Source organism: Panulirus ornatus, chromosome 27 (genome assembly GCF_036320965.1).
Source record: "Panulirus ornatus isolate Po-2019 chromosome 27, ASM3632096v1, whole genome shotgun sequence".
In the NCBI taxonomy this organism is placed as follows: Eukaryota; Metazoa; Arthropoda; class Malacostraca; order Decapoda; family Palinuridae; genus Panulirus; species Panulirus ornatus.
The window spans coordinates 12,755,295-12,780,909 of record NC_092250.1 but is presented as its reverse complement, the minus strand read 5'-3'; the positions used below and the strand labels follow the sequence as shown (position 1 = coordinate 12,780,909).

The following is a 25,615-nucleotide window of genomic DNA, read 5'->3' as shown; positions in this document are numbered from 1 at the left end:
ATGTATCTATTCATAAAGTAACATGGAAAGAGCATGGTTTACTACGGTGGATACTGTCTGAACGAGTCAAGAGGGGTCGGTATCAACAGCCCAACAGTTACAATGATTACCAGGAAACAAGTATCATTGACTTACTACGTCACGCTGTTGGTCAAGGGTTCGTCAACTCCTAAGGTGACGCAGTCGGCAGGATCCTGAAGTCACTGTACCTACAAGTAAGAAACAATCATTTACTTTATGTTATGATGACATTAAGGATTCCTACCACAACATTCACACACCACAGCTCCTCTCACACATCTAGTGAAGACGAGGGTCTCCTCCTAATCTACTCAAGCGAGAGAACGAACATTTCAATGGCGAAACATTTCTTTGAGGTCACGAAGACCTGAAGGCCGCAACCTCGAACAGCCTAAACGATCAGACAGACAGACCAGGAGCCCCAGACTGGGTTACAGAGGCAGAGATGCCCTGAAAATGAACACAAGATTACTCTGCTAAAACAACAGAGTGGATATTAAAAAAGTTAGACCCTCACCTAAATATGACAAAAGCTCCCAGATTTCAATCTCCAGAAGTCATTAAAGAAGTTGGTGCACAACACAGAGGGAATCAGGGATGCAGCAGTAATACTTCCGCCTCTCTCCCGTAATTAGGAATAGCCAAACACTCTTGTGATCCTAAACTTTTAAAGAGGGGTTGGCGGGTATTGTCATAATTTCGAACACAGGTTTTAGCTCCGTAGGGGCTGATTACAGTAGTTTTAAAACCATAACAACACTGTTCTCATGCATGTGATTCGCATGTCAGCCCGGTGATGAGAGGGTCTAGCAATATACTGAAGTCCTTTGCCATGGAAGCTCTGTTGTACACTCCAAGGTCGATTCTATATCTTCATTCTTTTTTCCAGTTACGAACGCCTGAGATTTTTACGTGCGAATCATCCACCTGGTTTCTGTAACTGGCAACAAATGAATTAGAACTGTTTTCGCTGTCGGTGAGGCATGTCTTCCCCTCTTAAGAAACCACTTCCTTTGAAATCAAAAGGCCATGCGAATTTGAACTCTGCGGCACTCACACATTACGAGCAGCATCTAATGAGACAAGTTTTGGGAGACAAGTTGTAGCGGGCAGCGGCAGAAGCTCGGCGCAACACGGTCCTTCATAATCAGCGAAGTGTGTGGCAGATTATTTCGAGAGAGAGAGAGAGAGAGAGAGAGAGAGAGAGAGAGAGAGAGAGAGAGAGAGAGAGAGAGAGAGAGAGAGAGAGAGAGAGAGAGAGAGAGAGAATGGGATGCCCTTTGCTGTGGAAGTTAAGCGTCAAATTGTAATGTAACGTTAATCACACTTCTGACCTAGACACAAGAAGAGAAGCGTACACAGCAGTAAGAAAGCCCTCTTCCCCCACTCTGTTCTGAGGAAAAATAGATTAGGGGAAATGAAGCATGCAAGACATATCAGGCACAGTTGACTTACAAGGAATTGTAAAGAAAAGAACGATAAGGAGTGTTACAGACGACAGTTTTTAGTTATAATACTCATCCGTTTCCCGAGTAATGTTTCTATGAGAGAGGGCAAGTATAATATCCAGGAAGTTATTATCCCAACGTTTTCTTTTTTCTGAAGACTCAAACTTAGGATATTTTCGTCCAACGATTTTTGGCGTTTTCTTTGACTAAAAACCCAAAACTTCTATTTTCGTCCAACGTCTTTTTCGAAGAGTTAGGCGGTAACCGATTCCAGTGTCTAACAACCCAGAACTTTATACGATCCAAGGCCATTCATGCAGCTACATTGTGTACAGACTTGGGATTATCTTAAGACACATTCGGGAACGAATAGCCTACTACATCTGTGTCTGATCTTAATGATGAGATGATTACACCTACCTGTTGTGTCCTCTGGCTCGCTTTTGACTCCACTGTTCGTCCCTACCTGAATAATGAACCGTCCCCTTGAAGAGCGTTCATGAATATCATCAAACATAACTAGAATGGCATCCAGCCTTTTCCTAGGGAGGTACAGAGGCTTCAACCTCGTACCCTCGTTATCAGTCCTTTTATAGAACACTGCTCTCACATCTGGGGTGGCTCTGGCTCTGCGTCCTTACTTGACAGAGTCGAAAGCGGTCCGACTTGTCAACTCTCAAAGGCTAACTTCAGGGCTTGACCCGATTACCCTATGCCGCAATGTTGGTTCAATGCCTCTCTTCTGTAGGTATTACTTTGGCTTTTTCTCCCGAGAGCTGGCAATATTGTGCAAACTGCTACGTCACATCATTGCCGTGTGGCCGTTGGCAACTCAAGGTGGGCCCTTTTGATAGCTGTTTCTTGCCCTACACGTCGAAACTTTGGAACTCTCTACAATGACCCGGTACATGTTATAAACAGGTCTTCCACTTCCTACAAAATTTGTCAATACTTTCTTTTGGATCTTCTTTTTCCCTTTCACAATCCTTCCTATATTTCAGTTAAGGCCGAGCCTAGATGTGGACTTTTGCCCGTAACTGGAACCTCCAACGTAAAAAAAAAAAAAAAAGAGCCACAAGGGTATCTTCAACCAGAAAGAAGCCAGGATCACCTTGTGTTACCCTCAGATGCACCAAGTTTATTCTTCAGTCCGAACTCCACGCGACAAGTCTTCTTATGCAGACGTAGTGTAAATCTATCCTCGACTTTCAGTGTTCACAAGTTGCTCAGTCTCCAGATCATTTCTTTCAGTTACCACTTTCTCACACTGCCAAATGTACCGCTTCTGCTGGAGTCAATGGTGCCTTACCCCTCCTATATCCTTATCCTATTTTCTAAAGTCAATGTTCTTCGTAATAAAAGAAATCTCGAATTGATGACCAGTCATTCATGGTACGCGCGGTTCTTCCTGCTTCAAGGGGAGAATTCTTGGTATGTACTAATGATCACACATTGTGCACCTGTATTAGGAACTGCTTGGGGGGAGGGGGGGGGGGGTTGCGGGTAGGGGACTTACCTGGTGATGGTTGACCTATGTTCGCATCAATCACACAAAGGAGAGAGGGAGAGAGAGAGAGAGAGAGAGAGAGAGAGAGAGAGAGAGAGAGTACCTAACTACGTGTACCTACGACAAGATTTTTCTCAAATAAGTAGTTCTAACGCGTAGCGCTCGACGCAGATTCTGCTTTAACTAATTGCACTGTTCTTCTCCGTTGCGAACTCCATGCCATTATCATTTATTCTGGGTTCATCTGGGATTGATGTCAACCATTTGTTAAGTTTTCCTTTAAATGTTTCTGAAGACGTTCTGTGCATGCTTCTTATTTCTGCTGGTAGTGTAAAGAGCAGTCGCTGCATCATCTTTGATGGACTTCCATGTGGAAAAATGAATGGGGGGAAACATAGGCATTTTCATAAGTGTTCTTCTATATGAAAGCCCTTCGAAAAAAGCAAAACCTTATGACTTCAAATAGATACATTTATGATTCCTTATTTATTACAAGACTTCATAAAACCTAAAGCTTTCGGTACATTCCAGGATATTCTTCTAAAGAAAGGAGAGAGAGCGAGAGGCAGAAAGAATTAAATCTAATAGCAATATCAAGTAACTTCACAGCAGAGGTGGCACAAACACGATGTGGAAATATCACCTAATTAGAATGATCCATCAATTCTCAGACATAATTAGCGACAAGAGCTTTACGAAAATCAAGGCATCTTGTTACAATCGTAACCGTTCCCTCTGCCGTTAGATGCATCCCCGCGATGAAAAAAGCCTTTGTGTATACACCACGAACAAACTGCTCTGAAGTTGCTTCCTAAAATCCTACAATCTGGTACAAGCTTCAAACATTTCATCTATCATAATCAAGATATTCTTCCCATACAACGCTGGGTATCCGTTCCATTCTATATCCCTTGGACTTTCCAAAGCCATTCTTCCTCCTTCCCCTTACGCTTCGTTTCACACGGAGCCAGAACATCTTTGTTCCTCTTCCCAAACATATAATTATCTCCTCAGTCTGGCTACATCAACGTACTTTCACACATCCTAGTCAGAGCCTTTGAGCAGCAGCTCTCACTCTGCTCCTTCTCTTCCTTAAAGAGTGACAATGCAAAGGGGGCCAGTCGGGGGAGTGTTTCCGGCTCCCAGCTCTCGCCTCAATTGGCCACCTCTTCCGGCACCCAGAGGAGACGTGGGGAGGTATCTTCCTCCAACATCCCCAGGGATAAGCGACACCTAGTGATGCAGCAGCATGAGAGACAGACCAAGTTACGTGTTCTTAAGTGTTTTGAGGAAGACGGAGAGCTGTCCTTATTGGAGGTCCAGCAACCCACGTGTACTGTGCAAGATGTAGAGAAAGACAGAATTGTGTCAGGGAAGAAAATACGGACAGCCACCTCGGTGTTGGCTCACTACACCACTGTTGCAACTCCTCGCGACACCCAGGTGAGGTAATCTCTCTCAGGTGGGTGCCTGACTATGTATGTATTCACTAATTCAAAGATGTTTGGCACATGCAAACATGCCTTTGTTGTGTGGTGTGTTGCTAATGCACGTATTTTCATTCCAGATCCGGGGAACAGAAAAAACTACCACCTTTTTATACATGCGATAATACACACCCATCAGTCATAACCTTGGGGCATTGTTTGATCAAGGAGCCTTTAATAGTACAGTTACATGCGAAACTTTTTTCTTGAGAGCTGAAACGATGCCAATATGATTTCTAAAATTAGGAAACAAGAACCATAAATCCACTGTGTTCCTCAAGTTATGTTTATAGAACACCTTTCTAGCTGTCTCATGTCCCAGGTTTGCATAAATCAAGAGGGCGCTGGAGCCTATTCCTGAAATGATAGAGTTGTCATTCAACTTGAGGTCTACAAATATGCAAGTCTTCCCTCTACTACCACACTGATGTAAGAGCTTCTCTTCTACCACCACGAACAGCCTCGTCAGAACCCTGTTGGTCTATGGTAGTTTGAATTCGTGTTTATTTGCAATTTAACAAACACAAGAGATGAGCTCTGACATTAATATAGTAGAGGAAAAATTGATATATACAAGGAGGCTTCTGGTTCATTATAATCTTTAACTTCATCTCGACATTCTAAGAAAGGGTGTTCTCATTTCCATTCTGTGAAGTTCATAGATAGTGAAGTTCATAGATTGGCCTGTTATTACGCTCAAACTGAACATTCGACGGAGAATAACATGCCTTGGAAACACACGTCCCATTTGTAGCCTTGAGAAGACAAATCCATAACTTGTTTCATAGGTTCTCCGCCCTGGTCACTGATCTATATATAGGATGTATAGGGAGTCTATACACCCCATACACATTCAGATACACTTCTATGGAAATGCAGCTGCTTATGTAGACTTGAAAAATGGTCCGAGATTGCGCCTATTACTCTCAATTTTTGTGATAGACCCACTAGTGATCTTGATGCTAATGAGGCTCCATGTTCTGTGTCGTATAAGTGGGCGAGAAATGGAGGTGATGGTGAGAAGGAGCAAAAGACGTCAACACTTGGTATAACGACCCTATCTCGGGACTGTGCCAGGATGATATCGCATGATATCCGATCATCAACTAAATTAAATCTAAAATTTAGGGATATATATATATATATATATATATATATATATATATATATATATATATATATATATATATATATATATATATAATTTCTTATTATACTTTGTCGCTGTCTCCCGCGTTAGCGAGGTAGCGCAAGGAAACAGACGAAAGAATGGCCCAACCCACCAATATACATATGTATATACATAACCGCCCACACACGCACATATACATACCTATATATTTCAACGTATACATTCATATACATATATATACGTATATACATATGTACATGTTCATACTTGCTCCTTTCATCCATTCTCGTCGCCTTCCCGCCACACATGAAATGGCACACCGTCCCCCCGCGCAAGGTAAAGCTAGGAAAAGGCAACAAAGGCCACATTCGTTTACACTAACTATGTCTGTCATACGTAATGCACCAAAACCACAGCTCCCTTTCCAAAATCAGGCCCCACAAAACTTTCCATAGTTTACCCGACACTTCACATGCCCTGGTTCAATCGACTGACTGCACGTCGACCCTGGTATGCTACATCATTCCAATTCACTTTATTCCTTGCACGCCTTTCACCCTCCTGCATGTTCAGGCCCCGATCGCTCAAAATCTTTTTCACTCCATCCTTTCACCTCCAATGTGGTCTCCCACTTCACCTCGTTCCCTCTACCTCTGACACATATATCCTCTTTGTCAATCTTTCCTCACTGATTCTCTCCATGTGACCAAACCATTTCAATACACCCTCTTATGCTCTCTCAACCACACTTTTTATTACCACACATCTCTTACACTTTCATTACTTACTCGATCAAACCACCTCACACCACATATTGTCCTCAAAAATCTCATTTCCAACACATCCACCCTCCTCCGCATAACCCTATCTATAGCCCACGTCTCGCAACCACAACATTGTTGGATCCACTATTCCTTCAAACATACCCATTTTTGGTTTCCGAAATAACGTCCTTGCCTTCCACACATTCTTCAACGCTATATATATATATATATATATATATATATATATATACATAATCCCTGGGGATAGGGGAGAAAGAATACTTCCCACGCATTACTCACGTGTCGTAGAAGGCAACTAAAGGGAACGGGAGCGGCGGCCAGAAACCCTCCCCTCCTTGTATTTTAACTTTCTAAAAGGGAAAACAGAAGAGTCACGCGGGGAGTGCTCATCCTCCTCGAACGCTCAGATTGGGGTCTCTAAATGTGTGTGGATGTAACCAAGATGAGAAAAAAGGAGATATAGGTAGTATGTTTGAGGAAAGGAACCTGGATGTTTTGGCTCAGTGAAACGAAGCTCAAGGGTAAAGAGGAAGAGTGGTTTGGGAATGTCTTGAGAGTAAAGTCAGGGGTTAGTGAGAGGACCAGAGCAAGGAAAGTAGCACTACTCCTGAAACAGGAGTGGTGAGAGTATGTGATAGAATGTAAGAAAGTAAATTCTAGATTGATATGGGTAAAACTGAAAGTTGATGGAGAGAGATGGGTGATTATTGGTGCATATGCACCTGGGCATGAGAAGAAAGATCATGAGGCAAGTGTTTTGGGAGCAGCTGAATGAGTTTGTTAGTGGTTTTGATGCACAAGACCGGGTTATAGTGATGGGTGATTTGAATGCAAAAGTGATTAATGTGGCAGTTGAGGGAATAATTGGTATAAATGGGGTGTTTAGTGTTATAAATGGAAAGAGTGAAGAGCTTGTAGATTTATGTGCTGGAAAAGGACTGGTGATTGGCAATACCTGGTTTAAAAAGCGAGATGTACGTAGGAAAGATGGCCAGAGAGCGTTATTGGATTACGTGTTAATTGATAGATGCGCGAAAGAGACTTTTGGATGTTAATGTGCTGAGAGGTGCAACTGGAGGGATGTCTGATCATTAATCATTATCTTGTGGAATCGAAGGTGAAGATTTGTAGGGATTTTCAGAAAAGAAGAGAGAATGTTAGGGTGAAGAGAGTGGCGAGAGTAAGTGAGCTTGGGAAGGAGAGTTGTGTGAGGAAGTACCAGGAGAGACCGAGTAGAGAATGGAAAAAGGTGAGAACAAAGGAGGTAAGGGGAGTGGGGAGGAATGGGATGTATTTAGGGAAGCAGTGATGGCTTGCGCAAAAGATGCTTGTGGCATGAGAAGCGTGGGAGGTGGGTTGATTAGAAAGGGTAGTGAGTGGTGGGATGAAGTAATATTATTAGTGAAAGAGAAGAGAGGCATTTGGACGATTTTTGCAGGGAAAAAATGCAAATGACTGGGAGATGTATAAAAGAAAGAGGCAGGAGGTCCAGAGAAAGGTGCAAGAGGTGAAAAAGAGGGCAAATGAGAGTTGGGGTGAGAGTATCATTAAATTTTAGAGAGAATAAAAAGATGTTTTGGAAGGAGGTAAATAAAGTGCGTAAGACAAGGGAGCAAATGGGAACCTCAGTGAAGGGGGCTGATGGGGAGGTGATAAGTAGTGGTGATGTGAGGAGATGGAGTGAGTATTTTGAAGGTTTGTTGAATGTGTTTGATGATAGAGCGGCAGATATAGGGTGTTTTGGTCGAGGTGGTGTGCAAAGTGAGAGGGTTAGGGAAAATGATTTAGTAAACAGAGAAGAGGTAGTAAAAGCTTTGCGGAAGATGAAAGCCGGCAAGGCAGCAGGTTGGATGGTATTGCAGTGGAATTTATTAAAAAAGGGGGACTATTGTTGACTGGTTGGTAAGGTTATTTAATGTATATATGATTCATGGCGAGGTGCCTGAGGATTGTCGAAATGCTTGCATAGTGCCATTGTACAAAAGCAAACTGAATAAGAGTGAGTGCTCAAATTACAGAGGTATAAGTTTGATAAGTATTCCTGGTAAATTATATGGGAGGGTATTGATCGAGAGGATGAAGGCATGTACAGAGCATCAGATTGGGGAAGAGCAGTGTGGTTTCAGAAGTGGTAGAGGATGTGTGGATCAGGTGTTTGCTTTGAAGAATGTATGTGAGAAATACTTAGAAAAGCAAATGGATTTGTATGTAGCATTTATGGATCTGGAGAAGGCATATGATAGAGTTGATAGAGATGCTCTGTGGAAGGTATTAAGAATATATGGTGTGGGAGGAAAGTTGTTAGAAGCAGTGAAAAGTTTTTATCGAGGATGTAAGGCATGTGTACGTGTAGGAAGAGAGGAAAGTGATTGGTTCTCAGTGAATGTAGGTTTGCGGCAGGGGTGTGTGATGTCTCCATGGTTGTTCAATTTGTTTATGGATGGGGTTGTTAGGAAGGTGAATGCAAGAGTTTTGGAAAGATGGGCAAGTATGCATTCTGTTGTGGATGAAAGAGCTTGGGAAGCGAGTCAGTTGTTCGCTGATGATACAGCGCTGGTGGCTGATTCATGTGAGAAACTGCAGAAGCTGGTGACAGTCTCGTAAAGTGTGTGAAAGAAGAAAGTTGAGAGTGAAAGTGAATAAGAGCAAGGTTATTAGGTACAGTAGGGTTGAGGGTCAATTTGGAGGTAAATTTGAATGGAGAAAAACTGGAGGAAGTAAAGTGTTTTAGATATCTGGGAGTGGATTTGGCAGCGGATGGAACCATAGATGCGGAAGTGAATCATAGGGTGGGGGAGGGGGTGAAAATTCTGGGAGCCTTGAAAAATGTTTGGAAGTCGAGAACATTATCTCGGAAAGCAAAAATGGGTATGTTTGAAGGAATAGTGGTTCCAACAATGTTGTATGGTTGCGAGGCGTGGGCTATGGATAGAGTGCGCAGGGTGGATGTGCTGGAAATGAGATGTTTGAGGACAATATGTGGTGTGAGGTGGTTTGAGCGAGTAAGTAATGTACGGGTAAGAGAGATGTGTGGAAATAAAAAGTGTGTGGTTGACAGAGCAGAAGAGGGTGTTTTGAAATGGTTTGGTCTCATGGAGAGAATGACTGAGGAAAGATGGACCAAGAGGATATACGTGTCAGAGGTGGAGGGAACGAGGAGAAGTGGGAGACCAAATTGGAGGTGGAAAGATGGAGTGAAAAAGATTTTGTGTGATCGGGGCCTGAACATGCAGGAGGGTGAAAGGCGTGCAAGGAATAGAGTAAATTGGAACGATGTGGTATACCGGGGTCGACGTGCTGTCAATGGATTGAACCAGGGCATGTGAAGCGTCTGGGGTAAACCATGGAAAGTTCTGTGGGGCCTGGATGTGGAAAGGGAGATGGGGTTTCGGTGCATTATTACATGACAGAGACCGAGTGTGAACGAATGGGGCCTTTGTTGTCTTTTCCTAGCGCTACCTTGCACACATGATGAGGGAGTTGGATGTTATTCCATGTGTGGCGAGGTGGCGATGGGAATAAATAAAGGCAGACAGTATGAATTATGTACATGTGTATATATGTATATGTCTGTGCATATATATGCATACATTGAGATGTATAGTTATGTATTTTTGCGTGTGTGGACGTGTATGTATATACAAGAGTATGAGGGTGGGTTGGGCCATTCTTTCGTCTGTTTCCTTGCGCTACCTCGCTAACGCGGGAGACAGCGACAAAGCAAAATAATAACTAAACAAAATTATATATATATATATATATATATATATATATATATATATATATATATATAAATCATATGGGAGGGTATTGATTGAGAGGGTGAAGGCAGGTACAGAGCATCAGATTGGGGAAGAGCAGTGTGGTTTCAGAAGTGGTAGAGGATGTGTGGATCAGGTGTTTGCTTTGAAGAATGTATGTGAGAAATACTTAGAAAAGCAAATGGATTTGTATGTAGCATTTATGGATCTGGAGAAGGCATATGATAGAGTTGATAGAGATGCTCTGTGGAAGGTATTAAGAATATATGGTGTGGGAGGCAAGTTGTTAGAAGCAGTGAAAAGTTTTTATCGAGGATGTAAGGCATGTGTACGTGTAGGAAGAGAGGAAAGTGATTGGTTCTCAGTGAATGTAGGTTTGCGGCAGGGGTGTGTGATGTCTCCATGGTTGTTTAATTTGTTTATGGATGGGGTTGTTAGGGAGGTAAATGCAAGAGTCTTGGAAAGAGGGGCAAGTATGAAGTCTGTTGGGGATGAGAGAGCTTGGGAAGTGAGTCAGTTGTTGTTCGCTGATGATACAGCGCTGGTGGCGGATTCATGTGAGAAACTGCAGAAGCTGGTGACGGGGTTTGGTAAAGTGTGTGGAAGAAGAAAGTTAAGAGTAAATGTGAATAAGAGCAAGGTTATTAGGTACAGTAGGGTTGAGGGTCAAGTCAATTGGGAGGTGAGTTTGAATGGAGAAAAACTGGAGGAAGTGAAGTGTTTTAGATATCTGGGAGTGGATCTGGCAGCGGATGGAACCATGGAAGCGGAAGTGGATCATAGGGTGGGGGAGGGGGCGAAAATTTTGGGAGCCTTGAAAAATGTGTGGAAGTCGAGAACATTATCTCGGAAAGCAAAAATGGGTATGTTTGAAGGAATAGTGGTTCCAACAATGTTGTATGGTTGCGAGGCGTGGGCTATGGATAGAGTTGTGCGCAGGAGGATGGATGTGCTGGAAATGAGATGTTTGAGGACAATGTGTGGTGTGAGGTGGTTTGATCGAGTAAGTAACGTAAGGGTAGGAGAGATGTGTGGAAATAAAAAGAGCGTGGTTGAGAGAGCAGAAGAGGGTGTTTTGAAATGGTTTGGGCACATGGAGAGAATGAGTGAGGAAAGATTGACCAAGAGGATATATGTGTCGGAGGTGGAGGGAACGAGGAGAAGAGGGAGACCAAATTGGAGGTGGAAAGATGGAGTGAAAAGGATTTTGTGTGATCGGGGCCTGAACATGCAGGAGGGTGAAAGGAGGGCAAGGAATAGAGTGAATTGGAGCGATGTGGTATACAGGGGTTGACGTGCTGTCAGTGGATTGAATCAAGGCATGTGAAGCGTCCGGGGTAAACCATGGAAAGCTGTGTAGGTATGTATATTTGCGTGTGTGGACGTGTGTATGTACATGTGTATGGGGGGGGTTGGGCCATTTCTTTCGTCTGTGTCCTTGCGCTACCTCGCAACCGCGGGAGACAGCGACGAGGTATAAAAAAAAAAAAAAAAAAAAAAAAAATATATATATTTATATATATATATATATATATATAATATATATATATTATATACATATATATATAAGTGGTAGAGGATGTGTGGATCAGGTGTTTGCTTTGAAGAATGTATGAGAAATACTTAGAAAAGCAAATGGATTTGTATGTAGCATTTATGGATCTGGAGAAGGCATATGATAGAGTTGATAGAGATGCTCTGTGGAAGGTATTAAGAATATATGGTGTGGGAGGCAAGCTATTAGAAGCAGTGAAAAGTTTTTATCGAGGATGTAAGGCATGTGTACGTGTAGGAAGAGAGGAAAGTGATTGGTTCTCAGTGAATGTAGGTTTGCGGCAGGGGTGTGTGATGTCTCCATGGTTGTTTAATTTGTTTATGGATGGGGTTGTTAGGGAGGTGAATGCAAGAGTTTTGGAAAGAGGGGCAAGTATGAAGTCTGTTGGGGATGAGAAAGCTTGGGAAGTGAGTCAGTTGTTGTTCGCCGATGATACAGCGCTGGTGGCTGATTCATGTGAGAAACTGCAGAAGCTGGTGACTGAGTTTGGTAAAGCGTGTGAAAGAAGAAAGTTAAGAGTAAATGTGAATAAGATCAAGGGTATTAAGTACAGTAGGGTTGAGGGTCAAGTCAACTGGTAGGTAAGTTTGAATGGAGCAAAACTGGAGGAAGTAAAGTGTTTTAGATATCTGGGAGTGGATCTGGCAGCGGATGGAACCATGGAAGCGGAAGTGGATCAGGGTGGGGGAGGGGGCGAAAATCCTGGGAGCCTTGAAGAATGTGTGGAAGTCGAGAAAATTATTTCGGAAAGCAAAAATGGGTATGTTTGAAGGAATAGTGGTTCCAACAGTGTTGTATGGTTGCGAGACGTGGGCTATGGATAGAGTTGTGCGCAGGAGGATGGATGTGCTGGAAATGAGATGTTTGAGGACAATGTGTGGTGTGAGGTGGTTTGATCGAGTAAGTAACGTAATGGTAAGAGAGATGTGTGGAAATAAAAAGAGCGTGGTTGAGAGAGCAGAAGAGGGTGTTTTGAAATGGTTTGGGCACATGGAGAGAATGAGAGGAAAGATCGACCAAGAGGATATATGTGTCGGAGGTGGAGGGAACGAGGACAAGTGGGAGACCAAATTGGAGGTGGAAAGATGGAGTGAAAAAGATTTTGTGTGATCGGGTCCTGAACATGCAGGAGGGTGAAAGGAGGGCATGGAATAGAGTGAATTGGATCGATGTGGTATACCGGGGTTGACGTGCTGTCAGTAGATTGAATCAGGGCATGTGAAGCGTCTGGGGTAAACGATGGAAAGCTGTGTAGGTATGTATATTTGCGTGTGTGGACGTATGTATATACATGTGTATGGGGGGGGGGGTTGGCCCATTTCTTTCGTCCGTTTCCTTGCGCTACCTCGCAAACGCGGGAAACAGTGACAAAGCAAAAGAAAAAAAAAGAAAAAAAATCACATATATATATATATATATATATATATATATATATATATATATATATATATATATATATATATATATATATGTATATATATATATATATATATATTACACACACACACACACACACATACACGCGCGAATAGTATTGACGACGAGGGATATTGTGCAACATTGATATTAACAAGAATGCGCTTGAAGCAGAACCTTGAGCAGTAACCTATATGAATTCAGACCCACGAACCACCAAAACACCCGCTTATTACCCCTTTGGTTCGCATGACTGCGTGACATTATAAGTAGCCCTGCTCTCCATGCAGGAGCAGGGTACAACAGGCTCCTTTAAATGGAGAGCTTGACAATATTGTCCTATTTTCCCCTGGTCGACGGTAACTTTACGCTCGAGGCGTTGCCGAAAACTGGCGGAGTCCGGTAACACAGAATGTATAGTAAACACACCTACTCACATTTTCAGTGTCCCGTTTTCTACGTTTCTGAAGCTGTTTCGTATCTTTTTTGGGGGGTCTCAATCTTCTCTAGCGTTCACAGCCATTCATCTTGAAGATTCGAGTTCTCATTCTTATGACAATCTTAATTGACGATAATTTTCTTTTCATATACCCACATCCCTGACTTGCACTATTCACATTCTGCTATTTATATGACTACAGTAAATTTCGTATTGCGGTTGTATATTCATAATAATTTTACCTTCCTTCTTATTCATAGTTACTCACCTTCTCCTCATGTTCACATATGCTTTCCATTGTCATATTTACAGTTATCGTCCCTTTTCATATTCAGTCATTTCCCCCTCATAATATTTACATATTTTCCCCTTGTTACTCATATTCTGATATATCTTCCTCATATTTTCATATTCCTCCCATTTCACAGATATATTCCCGTCTTATAGTGTCATTTTCCCAGTACCTCATTCAAAATTATCTTCTCTTCTCATGCGCACAGTTATATTCCCTTCTCATACAAACGTCTCCCTCTTCTCATATTCAAACCCCCCCTTCTCATATTCATAGTCATACCCCCTTCTCATATTCATAAGTCATACGCCCTTCTCTTCTCATAATCAAACACCCTCTTCTCATATTCATATTCAAACCCTCCTCTTCTCATATTCACAAGCCATACCCCCTTCTCTTCTCATCTTCACAGTCATTCTTTCCCCCTTCCTCATATTCACATTTATCTTCCCACCTTTCCTCATTCTTATTTCCCTGTTTATACACCAGATGTGTCACACACACACACTCACACACACACACACACCCTCACTGTCTCTACCCCTCCCCCACCCCTTCGTGCTCACCACCACAACTCCTCACTTTTTGAGAGAGAGAGAGAGAGAGAGAGAGAGAGAGAGAGAGAGAGAGAGACAACCGTTCCGGGAGGCGTCATCAACTGGACCAAAAAAAAAAAAGGCATCGTTGTGGATAATTCTCCCAACGAGAAATAACTGTCAGGGGATTAATTCCCCTGGCGTGAGGCGAGGGTAAGATTAAAGACATATATATATATACATACAGAGGACATGAAAAGAAAAAGGTAATACCCCAGAGCGATAAATATTCCCGTCGGCTCAAAGACCTCGGCAGCGGTGGCCCGTAAGAATGCCATTTGCACTTTTCAAGCGAAGAAGGAAAATCAGACAGTAGGTCGTCTGTGTCCATAATAGAGGGAGCTGGTGTTACACACACACACACACACACACACACACAAACTCACACAAACTCAGCCTATGCAAATAACCATTCATCGACCAGCCCTGAAGGAAGGAAGGAGCAGCTAGTATAGCTGACTGCCACGTCCAAGACTCGAACCCAGACGGGTGGGCTCGTGCGTGAATCACGGTCAGCAACGCTAATCATTACACCATGGAAACCCGTGTTATTGGGTGTCTGCTTCTGTAGTTAATTCGCTTATAATCAGATGCGTCTCTGGATGCAAACGAGTTTGAACTGTATTTTTGCGCTTTCTTCTTTAAAGGACACAAACCTGGACAAAGATCCAGGTGAAGGTCAGGCAATTAGACGAAGAACAATTTGAAAATGATGAATGGGATTAGGAATCAGGATATCTTTATGAACGAGTTGGTGAACTTTCCTTTTAGAAGATGGGGTCAAGTCATAGCTGTTCGGTAGGAAAAAAAAGAAAAGGACCAAGATTCATTATTAGAAGAAGATAAAGGCTAGAAAAATGAATATAAAGATAGGAGCAACAAAGACAAAAGATATCTTTATACTGTATCTTGCGGAAGGAGGAGGAGGAGGAAGAGGAAGAGGAGGAGGAGGAAGAGGAGGAGGAGGAAGAGGAAACATGTTAAGACCAGACCGCCAGCTCAGTAGTTTTAATGAGAGAGAGAACGTAAGACGGCCTAAGAGGATGCAAGACGTTTCCGGGAACCCCTGCAACTCTCTCTGGTGGAGACGACAGAAGTATCGTTTACAGCTGCTACCCGCAAGCGACGAATCAACGATGCGAGAGAGAGAGAATGAGAGAGAGAGAGAGAGAGAGAGAGAGAGAGAGAGAGAGAGAGAGAGAGAGAGAGAATGAGAGAATGAGAGAGAGAGAGAGAGAGAGAGAGAGAGAGAGAGAGAGAGAGAGAGAGAGAGAGAGAGAATGAGAGAATGAGAGAGAGAGAATGAGAGAATGAGAATGAGAGAGAGAGAGAGAATGAGAATGAGAGAGAGAGAGAGAGAGAGAGAATGAGAGAGAATGAGAGAGAATGAGAATGAGAGAGAATGAGAATGAGAGAGAATGAGAGAGAATGAGAGAGAATGAGAGAGAATGAGAATGAGAGAGAATGAGAGAGAATGAGAATGAGAGAGAATGAGAGAGAATGAGAATGAGAGAGAGAGAGAGAGAGAGAGAGAGAGAGAGAGAGAGAGAGAGAGAGAGACTAGCAACCTCATACATCACTTCATCAGCACAGTAGCACAAACAGATGCGCTGATATGAGCGAGTATACACAGGGCAAAACGAACACAGTGAGACATCTGAATGATTACTAAGGAACGCCAATGAACTCACTCTCTCCTCACACAGGAGAAGCGATCTCTAACCAATTCACCTTCTAACAAGGAGGTTAGGAAGGTACCGCAAAGCTGCCATGAAGAAGTTTTCTTTGAAGATCTTACAGATAGAAAACGGAACAAATGACTTATTGCATATCTGATTTATTAAACACTAAAAATCTTGGTTCTAAAACGAATAGAAACAGCACTGGTACTGCACACACAGAACAGGACCTGTAGTGCTATCACACACAGTTTGTAAACCACGAAGACCCACTCCATCAAAGCGAATGGGAAGCAGTGTCAAAGAAACAGCTCCAGCCACTACCGTTAATACCACATACCATAATGACAACAGAGTGCGCGCTGATTTAAGTTGACCGACTTCATGGAAGCTATTAAGTTGCACACCCCAAGTCATTGCCGCTTCACTCGGAGAGCAACACACACACACACACACACACACGGAAGCATTATTCACCTAATATTAGATTTAATGAAATATATCTGATGAAGCAATTTCAGTAATTTCAAGAGAATCAGTCTGTCCTGGTTGTCTTAGTTTTTTGATGCTTAACATTTGGTGAAGTAAGGCATTTACATCATATGTTTTGATTTGATGAAAGTATTTTCCTTATTTTCAATAATTTAAGAATATTTCTATGGTACACATGAATTGATGTATATGACTGCGTATATATATATATATATATATATATATATATATATATATATATATATATATATATATATATATATATATATATATATATATGTGTGTGTGTATGTATATGTATGGATGTGTATATATATATATATATATATATATATATATATATATATATATATATATATATATATATATATATATATCCTTCCCTCCTTGTATTTTAACTTTCTAAAATGGAAAACAGAAGGAGTCACGCGGGGAGTGCTCCTCCTCCTCGAAGGCTCAGATTGGGGTGTCTAAATGTGTGTGGATGTAACCAAGATGTGAAAAAAGGAGAGATAGGTAGTATGTTTGAGGAAAGGAACCTGGATGTTTTGGCTCTGAGTGAAACGAAGCTCAAGGGTAAAGGGGAAGAGTGCTTTAGGAAGGTCTTGGGAGTAAAGTCAGGGGTTAGTGAGAGGACAAGAGCAAGGGAAGGAGTAGCACTACTCCTGAAACAGGAGTTGTGGGAGTATGTGATAGAATGTAAGAAAGTAAATTCTAGATGAATATGGGTAAAACAAAGTTGATGGAGAGAGATGGGTGATTATTGCTGCATATGCATCTGGGCATGAGAAGAAAGATCATGAGAGGCAAGTGTTTTGGAAGCAGCTGAATGAGTGTGTTAGTGGTTTTGATGCACAAGACCGGGTTACAGTGATGGGTGATTTGAATGCAAAGGTGAGTAATGTGGCAGTTGAGGGAATAATTGGTATACATGGGGTGTTCAGTGTTGTAAATGGAAATGGTGAAGAGCTTGTAGATTTATGTGCTGAAAAAGGACTGGTGATTGGGAATACCTGGTTTAAAAAGAGAGATATACATAAGTATAGGTATGTAAGTAGGAGAGATGGCCAGAGAGCGTTATTGGATTACGTGTTAATTGACAGGCGCGCGAAAGAGAGACTTTTGGATGTTAATGTGCTGAGAGGTGCAAATTGAGGGATGTCTGATCATTATCTTGTGGAGGTTAAGGTGAAGATTTGTATGGGTTTTCAGAAAAGAAGAGAGAATGTTGGGGTGAAGAGGGTGGTGAGAGTAAGTGACCTTGGGAAGGAGACTTGTGTGAGCTTGGGAAGGAGACGTGTGAGGAAGTACCAAGAGAGACTGAGTACAGAATGGAAAAAGGTGAGAACAAAGGAGGTAAGGGGAGTGGGGGAGGAATGGGATGTATTTAGGGAAGCAGTGATGGCTTGCGCAAAAGATGCTTGTGGCATGAGAAGCGTGGGAGGTGGGTTGATTAGAAAGGGTAGTGAGTGGTGGGATGAAGTAAGATTATTAGTGAAAGAATAGAGGCATTTGGACGATTTTTGCAGGGAAAAAATGGAAATGAGTGGGAGATGTACAAAAGAAAGAGGCAGGAGGTCAAGAGAAAGGTGCAAGAGGTGAAAAAGAGGGCAAATGAGAGTTGGTGTGAGAGTATCATTAAATTTTAGGGAGACTAATAAGATGTTCTGGAAGGAGGTAAATAAAGTGCGCAAGACAAGGGAACAAATGGGAACTTCAGTGAAGGGGGCTAATGGGGAGGTAATAACAAGTAGTGGTGATATGAGAAGGAGATGGAGTGAGTATTTTGAAGGTTTTTTGAATGTGTCTGATGATAGAGTGGCAGATATAGGGTGTTTTGGTCGAGGTGGTGTGCAAAGTGAGGGTTAGGGAAAATGATTTGGTAAACAGAGAAGAGGTAGTAAAAGCTTTGCGGAAGATGAAAGCCGGCAAGGCAGCAGGTTTGGATGGTATTGCAGTGGAATTTATTAAAAGAGGGGGTGACTGTATTGCTGACTGGTTGGTAAGGTTATTTAATGTATGTATGATTCATGGTGAGGTTCCTGAGGATTGGCGGAATGCTTGCATAGTGCCATTGTACAAAGGCAAAGGGGATAAGAGTGAGTGCTCAAATTACAGAGGTATAAGTTTGTTGAGTATTCCTGGTAAATTATATGGGAGGGTATTGAGAGGGTGAAGGCATGTACAGAGCATCAGACTGGGGAAGAGCAGTGTGGTTTCAGAAGTGGTAGAGGATGTGTGAATCAGGTGTTTGCTTTGAAGAATGTATGTGAGAAATACTTAGAAAAGCAAATGGATTTGTATGTAGCATTTATGGATCTGTAGAAGGCATATGATAGAGTTGATAGAGATGCTCTGTGGAAGGTACTAAGAATATATGGTGTGGGAGGCAAGTTGTTAGAAGCAGTGAAAAGTTTTTATCGAGGATGTAAGGCATGTGTACGTGTAGGAAGAGAGGAAAGTGATAGGTTCTCAGTGAATGTAGGTTTGCGGCAGGGGTGTGTGATGTCTCCATGGTTGTTTAATTTGCTTATGGATGAGGTTGTTAGGGAGGTGAATGCAAGAGTTTTGGAAAGAGGGGCAAGTATGCAGTCTGTTGGGGATGAGAGAGCTTGGGAAGCGAGTCAGTTGTTCGCTGATGATACAGCGCTGGTGGCTGACTCATGTGAGAAACAGCAAAAGCTGGTGACAGTTTGGTAAAGTGTGTGAAAGAAGAAAGTTTAGAGAAAATGTGAATAAGAGCAAGGTTATTAGGTACAGTAGGGTTGAGGGTCAAGTCAATTGGGAGGTAAGTTTGAATGGAAAAAAACTGGAGGAAGTAAAGTGTTTTAGATATCTGGGAGTGGATCTGGCAGCGGATGGAACCATGGAAGCGGAAGTGAATCATAAGGTGGGGGAGGGGGCGAAAATCCTGGGAGCCTTGAAGAATGTATGGAAATCGAGAACATTATCTCGGAAAGCAAAAATGGTTATGTTTGAAGGAATAGTGGTTCCAACAATGTTGTATGGTTGTGAGGCGTGGGCTATGGATAGAGTTGTGCGCAGGTGGGTGGATGTGCTGGAAATGAGATGTTTGAGGACAATATGTGGTGTGAGGTGGTTTGATCGAGTAAGTAATGTAAGGGTAAGAGAGATGTGTGGAAATAAAAAGAGCGCGGTTGAGAGAGCAGAAGAGGGTGTTTTGAAATGGTTTGGGCACATGGAGAGAATGAGTGAGGAAAGATTGACCAAGACGATATATGTGTCGGAGGTGGAGGGAACGAGGAGAAGAGGGAGACCAAATTGGAGGTGGAAAGATGGAGTGAAAAAGACTGAGTGATCGGCGCCTGAACATGCAGGAGGGTGAAAGGCGGGCAAGGAATAGAGTGAATTGGATCGATGTGGTATACCGGGGTCGAGGTGCTGTCAATGGATTGAATCAGGGCATGTGAAGCGTCTGGGGTAAACCATGGAAAGTTGTGTGGGGCCTGGATGTGGAAAAAGAGCTGTGGTTTCGGGCATTATTACATGACAGCTAGAGACTGAGTGTGAACGAATGGGCCTTTGTTGTCTTTTCCTACCGCTACCTTACACACATGAGGGGGGAGGGGGATGTTATTCCATGTGTGGCGAGGTGGCGATGGGAATGAATAAAGGCAGACAGTATGAATTATGTACATGTGTATATATGTATATGTCTGTGTGTATATATAAGTGTACATTGAGATGTATAGGTATGTATATTTGCGTGTGTGGACGTGTATGTATATACATGTGTATGGGGGTGGGTTGGGCCATTTCTTTCGTCTGTTTCCTTGCGCTACCTCGCAAACGCGGGAGACAGTGACAAAGCAAAAGAAAAAAAATACAAAAAAAAATCATATATATATACATATATATATATATATATATATATATATATATATATATATATATATATATATATATATATATTTTACACACACACACACACATACACGCGCGAATAGTACTGACGACGAGGGATATTGTGCAACATTGATATTAACAAGAATGCGCTTGAAGCAGAACCTTGAGCAGTAACCTATATGAATTCAGACCCACGAACCACCAAAACACCCGCTTATTACCCCTTTGGTTCGCATGACTGCGTGACATTATAAGTAGCCCTGCTCTCCATGCAGGAGCAGGGTACAACAGGCTCCTTTAAATGGAGAGCTTGACAATATTGTCCTATTTTCCCCTGGTCGACGGTAACTTTACGCTCGAGGCGTTGCCGAAAACTGGCGGAGTCCGGTAACACAGAATGTATAGTAAATACACCTACTCACATTTTCAGTGTCCCGTTTTCTACGTTTCTGAAGCTGTTTCGTATCTTTTTTTGGGGGGTCTCAATCTTCTCTAGCGTTCACAGCCATTCATCTTGAAGATTCGAGTTCTCATTCTTATGACAGTCTTAATTGACGATAATTTTCTTTTCATATACCCACATCCCTGACTTGCACTATTCACATTCTGCTATTTATATGACTACAGTAAATTTCGTATTGCGGTTGTATCTATATTCATAATAATTTTACCTTCCTTCTTATTCATAGTTACTCACCTCATATTCAAATAAGCTTTCCCTTATATTTACAGTTATCGTCCCTTTTCATATTCAGTCATTTCCCCCTCATAATATTTACATATTTTACCCTCGTTACTCATATTCTGATATATCTTCCTCATATTTTCATATTCCTCTCATTTCACAGATATATTCCCGTCTTATAGTGTCATTTTCCCAGTACCTCATTCAAAATTATCTTCTCTTCTCATGCGCACAGTTATATTCCCTTCTCATACAAACGTCTCCCTCTTCTCATATTCAAACCCCCCCTTCTCATATTCATAGTCATACCCCCTTCTCATATTCATAAGTCATACGCCCTTCTCTTCTCATAATCAAACACCCTCTTCTCATATTCATAGTCAAACCCTCCTCATATTCACAAGCCATACCCCCTTCTCTTCTCATCTTCACAGTCTTTCTTTCCCCCTTCCTCATATTCACATTTATCTTCCCATCTTTCCTCATTCTTATTTCCCTGTTTATACACCAGATGTGTCTCACACACACACACACACACACACACACACACCCTCACTGTCTCTACCCCTCCCCCACCCCTTCGTGCTCACCACCACAACTCCTCACTTTTTGAGAGAGAGAGAGAGAGAGAGAGAGAGAGAGAGAGAGAGAGAGAGAGAGAGAGAGAGAGAGAGAGAGAGAGAGACAGAGAGAGAGACAACCGTTCCGGGAGGCGTCATCAACTGGACCAAAAAAAAAAAAAGGCATCGTTGTGGATAATTCTCCCAACGAGAAATAACTGTCAGGGGATTAATTCCCCTGGCGTGAGGCGAGGGTAAGATTAAAGACATATATATATATACATACAGAGGACATGAAAAGAAAAAGGTAATACCCCAGAGCGATAAATATTCCCGTCGGCTCAAAGACCTCGGCAGCGGTGGCCCGTAAGAATGCCATTTGCACTTTTCAAGCGAAGAAGGAAAATCAGACAGTAGGTCGTCTGTGCCCATAATAGAGGGAGCTGATGTTACACACACACACACACACACACACACACACACACACACACACACACTCAGCCTATGAAAATAACCATTCATCGACCAGCCCTGAAGGAAGGAAGGAGCAGCTAGTATAGCTGACTGCCACGTCCAAGACTCGAACCCAGACGGGTGGGCTCGTGCGTGAATCACGGTCAGCAACGCTAATCATTACACCACGGAAACCCGTGTTATTGGGTGTCTGCTTCTGTAGTTAATTCGCTTATAATCACATGTGTCTCTGGATGCAAACGAGTTTGAACTGTATTTTTGCGCTTTCTTCTTTAAAGGACACAAACCTGGACAAAGATCCAGGTGAAGGTCAGGCAATTAGACGAAGAACAATTTGAAAATGATGAATGGGATTAGGAATCAGAATGTCTTAATGAACGAGTTGGTGAACGTTCCTTTTAGAAAATGGGGTCAAGTCATAGCTGTTCGGTAGGAAAAAAAAGAAAAGGACCAAGATTCATTATTAGAAGAAGATAAAGGCAAGAAAAATGAATATAAAGATAGGAGCAACAAAGACAAAAGATATCTTTATACTGTATCTTGCGGAAGGAGGAGGAGGAGGAAGAGGAAGAGGAGGAGGAGGAAGAGGAGGAGGAGGAAGAGGAAGAGGAAACATGTTAAGACCAGACCGCCAGCTCAGTAGTTTTAATGAGAGAGAGAACGTAAGACGGCCTAAGAGGATGCAAGACGTTTCCGGGAACCCCTGCAACTCTCTCTGGTGGAGACGACAGAAGTATCGTTTACAGCTGCTACCCGCAAGCGACGAATCAACGATGCGAGAGAGAGAGAGAGAGAGAGAGAGAGAGAGAGAGAGAGAGAGAGAGAGAGAGAGAGAGAGAGAGAGAGAGAGAATGAGAATGAGAGAGAATGAGAATGAGAGAGAGAGAATGAGAATGAGAGAGAATGAGAATGAGAATGAGAGAGAATGAGAATGAGAGAGAGAGAATGAGAATGAGAGAGAGAGAATGAGAATGAGAGAGAGAGAATGAGAGAGAGAGAGAGAGAGAGAGAGAGAGAGAGAGAGAGAGAGAGAGAGAGAGAGAGAGAGAGAGAGAGAGAGAGAGACTAGCAACCTTATACATCACTTCATCAGCACAGTAGCACAAACAGATGCGCTGATATGAGCGAGTATACACAGGGCAAAACGAACACAGTGAGACATCTGAATGATTACTAAGGAACGCCAATGAACTCACTCTCTCCTCACACAGGAGAAGCGATCTCTAACCAATTCACCTTCTAACAAGGAGGGTAGGAAGGTACCGCAAAGCTGCCATGAAGAAGTTTTCTTTGAAGATCTTACAGATAGAAAACGGAACAAATGACTTTTTGCATATCTGATTTATTAAACACTAAAAATCTTGGTTCTAAAACGAATAGAAACAGCACTGGTACTGCACACACACAGAACAGGACCTGTAGTGCTATCACACACAGTTTGTAAACCACGAAGACCCACTCCATCAAAGCGAATGGGAAGCAGTGTCAAAGAAACAGCTCCAGCCACTACCGTTAATACCACATACCATAATGACAACAGAGTGCGCGCTGATTTAAGTTGACCGACTTCATGGAAGCTATTAAGTTGCACACCCCAAGTCATTGCCGCTTCACTCGGAGAGCAACACACACACACACACACAGGTCAATCACAATGATAAATATATACCCAGACACTGGAGAACGAAGCATGATTTCGTAGTATAATAAAAGATGACATTCTTAAAACCTTTGACATGTGACTGTGATACCATAACACAAAAGATGTCTGGTACAGGATCTTCTACTGAAGCGAGAAAATATATATCCTTCAGCAAAGGATTACGACACGATGTGGTAATCCAGGAGAATTTCAGATACCCTCAGATCGAAAATCTCTGCTCCCAAGGCAACAGCAACTGCATCTCGACTGTTTCTTATCATTATTTCTAACATACGGGCAAACACAAAGCACATTACACCATCGCCTCACGCATTATGTTGTAAACGGGCAGTGGGATACAGACAGACGCTGCCAAAGGCAGTACTTCAAGCCCGTACCAAGTTAATGTGGTGCTGGGAGCCGGTTCAAAGATTTCTAGTCTTGTTTTCAGCATCATTAAAACTTGGGCTACTGGGTTCAACCCGACACCTTCCCAACTTCATGCATCATACGCTTAGTCTCGTCTCTTTTTTTTCTACCAATTCCCCCGTATTTTCATCCTTATCTATCCACTTATCTATCCATCTCTCCTCCCTATTCCAATGTACTTACTCTAAAATGATTTTTGTTAAATACGTATATTTCTTTTATTTTTTCTATTCTTCGTATTTTCATTCCTTACCTATCCTCCCTCTTCTAATGTACTTGTAATGATTTTTGTTACTAAATACGTATATTCCTTTCGTATCTACATATAACTTATGAATCTTCATTTAGTCCTTATTTTCTGCTTTACTCATGATCTGCTTTAGCTTACATGAAGACCTCCGTCTGCGACTGGAAAACAAAAGACTTCAGATTAAATATAGATATTCACGTTCGAGAAAGGAAACGAGCAATTCCACACAAACGCATCAGATTGGAAGATTCGTTTTTAATCACGTTTTCCACAGATGATTTACCCGACAAACTCTAGACGAAGCTGCGAGTCCTGGTGGACGTCAATTAAGAAAAGGGAGAGAGACACTGGCTCCACCACCATGATCTGGGGAGGCTGTGGGCGTAATCATCCATTCGTATTCACCGATCCGTACATTGTGAGGTGGACAGGAGGTGGGTGAACCAGTTTTACGCTCCCAGGAGCCATATACGTTGTTCCATTCACCCAATATTCTGTACTACGAAAGCAAGTTTCTCACTTGATTTCACGTTACTGGCCTCTATGATTATCCTCTCTCTATACAGCTCTTCCCATCTCGTCGCTATTGGGACTATATGCACTAACCTCCGTAGCGATAACGCTTTGGAAACGATCATTCAGTTTCTATATTTGCTTACCGTCCGTCACAGCTCTACCCCTGTGACTCCCAGAGCCCGATTGTCTGATCTCCAGGGGACAAACTTACACCAGATGGATTGATGGATATGGCTTCCATCTGCCACTCTCCCACGTCCACAACACACTCTCCAACGCTATGTTCTTCCTTCCCTATCTTGCCATATTCATCCCTTGCTTTCGTACAGCGTTCGAATGTTGGCGAGCAATTGTGCCATATAAACATCTTCCACATTTACAACCCTATGTCTCTCCACCTTTCTTACAAGATTTAATGAACCACAATTCTCTTTTCTTCTACCCTTCTCTACCATAAGGAGCCATTTTAACTATTGTTGTAGATGTCGCAGTACCTACTATGACAGTGCTCTATATCATGGCTATGGAAGCCCACCTTCCAGTTTATGTTCTCGTACAAAATGACCACCACCGAGTGGTTTT

General features: G+C 42.4%; 1 long non-coding RNA gene across 1 annotated transcript in view; it reads right to left on the bottom strand.

Annotated features, from left to right (window-relative positions):
* Positions 1-25,615, bottom strand: part of LOC139757483 (uncharacterized) — a 331,514-nt gene that overhangs the window by 281,272 nt on the left and 24,627 nt on the right. Inside the window, exon 3 of the long non-coding RNA XR_011714642.1 lies at positions 136-209. This is a non-coding gene — a long non-coding RNA (uncharacterized lncRNA). The remainder of the gene's footprint in view (positions 1-135; positions 210-25,615) is intronic.